The sequence below is a fragment of the Ipomoea nil genome, unplaced genomic scaffold (genome assembly GCF_001879475.1).
Source record: "Ipomoea nil cultivar Tokyo-kokei standard unplaced genomic scaffold, Asagao_1.1 scaffold0688, whole genome shotgun sequence".
NCBI classification, from domain to species: domain Eukaryota; kingdom Viridiplantae; phylum Streptophyta; class Magnoliopsida; order Solanales; family Convolvulaceae; genus Ipomoea; species Ipomoea nil.
In genome coordinates, this window is record NW_017617116.1 from 5,758,917 (window position 1) to 5,764,464 (window position 5,548).

The 5,548-nt window shown below is 33.3% G+C and overlaps 1 long non-coding RNA gene across 2 annotated transcripts; it reads left to right on the forward strand.

Annotated features, from left to right (window-relative positions):
• Positions 1–1,379: 1,379 nt before the first annotated feature.
• Positions 1,380–4,413, forward strand: LOC109175349. Of its 2 annotated transcripts, none has more exons than XR_002053279.1 (3): positions 1,380–1,866; positions 3,652–3,807; positions 4,161–4,413. It is a non-coding gene; the product is annotated as an uncharacterized LOC109175349 (long non-coding RNA). The 2 variants fall into 2 exon arrangements; XR_002053278.1 differs by having other exon boundaries at positions 1,382–1,866; positions 4,193–4,413.
• Positions 4,414–5,548: the final 1,135 nt, after the last annotated feature.

Here is a 5,548-nt window from a genome sequence, read left to right on the forward strand (position 1 = left end):
CACGGTTTGTGGTGGGTGGCACTCGGTGGGACCCACAAACATGCCAAGTGCCTAACATACTTCACCCACACTTCACTTCTTCTTGCCAATTGCCACAGAGTCCAAGTTAACTAAAATGTATTACGGAATATTTTTTATAAGTTATAGAAGAGTAAGACATTCCTCATACTCCGTATTAAACTTAATCTACAAATTTTATAATATTTTTGTTCACGTGCAACATTAGGTACGAACACAGCAAATTAAACATATTAACATAGCATCCATGACTCCATGATGATGACAATGAGAATGTTGGCATATCTTAAAAGAATATAATCAGCAAAAATGCCAAACCCAATAATAGTATAATCTTAAATAATATATTTATCATAATATGTATAGCTACACTAGTTGTAACACAAAATCGTAATAATCCTAACGCTTTAGTAGTTAAATTACAAGAGTTTATATGAAATACATGAAAACTATTATAATGTTAATAATACTTGATAAAAGATGATATCAGTTATCTTTATGAGGTTACTAAAATAATGTAAATAATATGAAATGTGATTGTGATAGGTTGTCATATAACCCCTACTAATATATGTTTCTTATGAATGTGTTTAAATTAACAAAATCAATTACGTATTGAGAAGTTATCGATGATTTTTATATTTTATTTTCTCATTGCTGGAGGGAGTACTTAAAACCATTAATGGTTCTCGTTAATTCTCCTTGCTATCAGAATCTCAGATTAGTCGTATCCCTTGACGGTCATCACTAAGCGCTTGTTCGGCCATGGGGTGGGGACTCGTCATCTCTTGCCAGCTTCTCTTGTGGTTGAGTCCTCCTTAACCCGAATGTCCACCAAGACGTGTTTTCACGTAATGTCACATAACTTCTCCCTCCAATTCCTACACTTTCTGATAAGGTATTGCATTGGTCTAAGGGGAGCGTCCCCTCTCATAATCCAACTACCACTTACGAATGGCTATGAATTTCGATTTTACGAATTTCTTTCTCCCCAACCCACTTACATTTTAGATCACGACTATCAAATCACTCTCTAATTTACCCTATTTAATTTCATATGAATTGCATTAAATCAAAGAAATATCAACAAAATGAGAAGGAGCCTCCCTCCAGAATTGTACTCAAATCGCACTTATATCTTTAGCTAGAACATGAGCTACCCGATTGACATCTTTGCGAATAAAACTAACTAAATAACCACCGTTAATTATAAAAGGCCCAAAATTATAAATTTATAACCTAATAATTTAAGACATTTGGTGAATAAAATACTAATATGACTCCATACTTACAAAGTTAGAAAATTGACTATTGTACGCACGATTTTCATTTGTTATTTTATTTAGTCTAAGGTTGTAACCTAAATCCCCAAATTTAATCTAAAACCCTAAATCAGCCAATTCTGTAAGAACGTTCTTTCTATTGTTTATCCCTCGCAGAAACCTCTGATAATCTTCACTAGAACATTCTTAATTCTTTCAAGCAGACACCGATCGGATTCAAGCTCAATGGCAGTTCGATCCTAGATAAATCGGATTCCCATTAATCCGACCTCCAATACTTATTGCCTCTGGTTCTCCGATTCTCAGCATCCAGTATTACGCCTTAATCTCAGGCTTCATTCCTCTCTTGCTCTTTATCCCTCTCAACAGATCCCTATTCCAATACCGCCAAGTCTCCTTTTTTCAGTGCGTCTCCATCTCATTTTCAGATATTGAAGCAGAGAAAAGTAAAAATAAATAAATTAAGAATTAAAAATGAAATTCTTGGGTTGGTACGTGAAGATAGCAATCGTTTCAGCCATGATTGGAGGCTCCATGGAGTTGTTCATGGTCAAAACTGGCTTCTGTATGAGGACTATCCTTTTATTTTTCCTCTTTTTGTTTTATGTTACAGTATACAAAGTTAGCTCTGCATTATAGTAATTGCATTGTTAAAGTTGTGTGTGTGTTTTGTTTTTGTTTGTTTGTTTGTTTGTTTTTTGTTTTTGTTTTTTTTTTTTTGGGTGTCTTTGATGGATTTGATTAGAGTGAGTTTGGATTCATAGTAGAAATTCCATTCTTTTAGTGAAAGTTTTGATCTTATGGCTTCTCCGGAGTGGTTAATACGTGAAAAAGTTTGTGGTTGATACATTGTAGTTGTGTTGATTTTTGCATCAATGAATTGGGAATTTTCTGCACAACTTCTAGGACATATTCCCATTATCTTAGCACTCAAATAATACAAGAGCCTTCAATAAGTGAAGGCACAGTTCAGCATGAGCTTGAATTCTCCCCATATCTGTTTATCCTCTCAAACCAGTTTAACTGGGTCTTTTGGTCAATAGGCTGGAGATGTATTTGTTCTTCACCAAGGGATTCATTTCAGGGTGTTTGCATAACTGGTGTATTCACCGTTAGGATTTGAATGTATGTCCTGTTTCCTGGTTTAGAAGAGTTTACGGGCAGGTGAGGCCTGTTGTATCAATGACACTGGCTTAGTTGGCTAAGGTGAAGCCTCATGGATGTATAAGTCAGAGCGCAATCCACCACCCCCCACTAATTTACCGTCAAAATAAATAAACAAATTGATATTTGATTTGGATAGTGTAGTTGGGTTTTAAGTACAATCCGGTATGAATTGGGCGAGAATACCAGCAGCCCTGCCCTTTTCCTTCGCTACTAGGAAAGTAAGCAACTTCTATTAGCTCCAGACCTTGAGTTGAATTGCAAATTCCTTTAAATTAAGCTGAGTTTCCAGCATATAATGCCTTTTAGAAAGTGTATTAGGCTTTTAGCAGAGAGCTTTTGCTAGCTGTTAACATACTAGTTCTTGAATGACATACAGTAAATAAAGTATTTTTTTTTGGGTATCATTAATGATACATTCTAGTTGAGCTATGCAAAATGTTGTTTCAACTCGACTCAAACTTGAACTCCAAGAGTGTAGCTAAATCTTGATTGAGCTAGCTTGAAAGCCTTTTGATCCCTCTTTAGTCCAATTTTCCATATTTGTTGAATACTTGTGGTTGAGTGAACCCGCCCTAAGTTATTATAACTGTAAGTATTTTAAATAGACACTTGTTACGTATATAATTAATAGTTGATAGATTAGTTATCTATCACTGCCCTCACCATAATGTTTGTCTTTGCAAAATGGCTGAGACTGGCTGTGTAAGATTTTCTTTATTTTAAGGCAAAAATTGTTAGTGTAAATCTAATCTTTTCTAAGTTTTGATGGAATGTATATATAATACCTTCTCGAAGAAATAATAATAACTACAAGAGTCTGGTTACCTTGGTGAGCACTTCTAACAAGTGAAAAGTTACACGTTCTATTCATTACAAAAGATTAAATAGCTTTGCTCGGATCATCATGATCTGCACCTGCCCTGCATGAATCATAGTTGTTTTCCGAGGAATTGAATGGAATCAAAACTTTCTTAGTCTCATCATTTGCTCTGCCTATATATATCATAAGAAGAGAAGAAAAAGTTAAAATAAGGAATTTGATAACAACGTTAGATTCTTGTGTATTAGTTTTCTTAAATAAAATTTTTTAATTCAGTTTGCCTTAAAACATTGTTGAGATGTTCTGATTCTTTGAAGCTGGATCGCTTGTTCAATGTCTTAATTTGTTGCAATTTGCATTCAGATGACAAGGTAACCGAATTGGAGGCAGAAAAGAGGGCCTGGGATAGTTCCCCTGAAGCCAAAGCCATTAAAGAGGCTCTCAATCCGTGGAGAAAGCATGATGCAGAACCAAAGAGAAATTCTTAGTTTGCCCACATTCCGAACAATCGAGTATATGGTAATTGCTATCCCCTGAAAATAAGATAAGGGATTTACCTAGCGAGATTGTTGATAAGGAATGACTATTTACTACTTGGATACCATGTATTAGAACAGTGTTTTTAGACTGACATGGTTTTTCCAGATAACAATTTCTTGGGGTTCATAAGCTTCTTAGGCCAACCCCTGATGCTTAGTGGGCTTACTCCATATAAATGTTATCGTTATGAAAATTCGAAAAACTAAGAAACAAGTGACAAATTATTGCTTTGATGTGTCAGAAGATGACTCTAAACCCAAACATTTGGAAATTTGCTTCTCGTTCATACTACACACATATGAATGATAATACTATTCTTATTTGTTTCCCAGACTCTATACACCGGACTCTGTGTCTTCTGCAGGAATTCTGTCATTACAACCTTGAGGAAGAGCTTCAAACCAAAATCTTGTCAATCTCTTTTTGTTTTGTTTTGTTCTTTTGAGCATGGAATTGTAACTCAGCTAGATAATTGAAATTTGTTAGGTTGTGCTGTAACATTTTCCCATGTGTTAGTATATTCAGCACTTGATTGAAGTAGCATAATGAAAGGCTGAAATCCTGAAGTAGCAAAAAATGAACCAAGGAGAGTCACTGATATACATGTTCATTTTTTGTGTACTATTTAAAAATAAATATGTTAAAAATGAATATGTATCAATAGTTCACTTTGCCTTAGATGTAATGAAACACTTTTTTTTTTTCTTTTCTTTTCAGAACACCCCCTTTTGTTCTAGTATTATTGTGGCATGGCTATTTTTGGTCCTTCGTCAACAAAATCATTGAAATTTTGTAAAATACAAGGACATTTAGGTCTCAATTATGAATTCTTTTTCAAGTAAAAATAAAAATATAGTGGGTCAACTCACTTTGTATAAAAATTATCAAAATATCTTTGTATTTAATGACATTTCAACGATGTTATTGGCGGGGGACAAAACATGGCCATGCCACAATAATACTAGGACTAAATAGAATGTTTTGAAAAAGAATGACTAAAAGTGAATTGTCACCTTTAAATCTATGACAAAAAATAAATATAGATCAATTAAAAATAAACAATTAATTTATCACACTTTTTTTTACCATCAATCACGTTGTAGACCACACTTAATTTGTATCATATTATGTGAAGGTTTAGTTCCTTCAAGTATTATAGTTGACTGAATTTGATTGTAATAATTGTTTTCCAATTATATTATAATATTTCATTCATTATAAATTATAATTATATTGATATTGATGTATTTATTTACTTTATTTTTTGAAAGTCTTAAAGACTATTATCTTCGGTTACTCTTTGTTTGGAGCTTGCTCTTAGCTGTGCCTATTACAAGGCCTATTGGAAGTGCGTTGAGTCGTTGACTTAGTGCTCAAATAAGAAATTAATCAGGATACCAAACAGCTGCTTAAACAATTGTATTTTTTAAAAAATTAAAATAAATAAATAAATAACCAGTATCCATGCATGTGAAGTGAGAATCTTCATGCATGAACGATACGTATATATTTAAACTAAGTTACGGGACATAAATTCAACTGATCAAACAATTCAAAATAAATTTATAACCTCTGCTTTGTTAGCTAGTAGTCACAGGATATATATATATATATATATATATATATATATATATATATATATATATATATGATTCGGATCCAGTACTAATATGCAAACCTTTGGCTTTTGGAGACCTGTAGACCAGTTGATGCACATTCT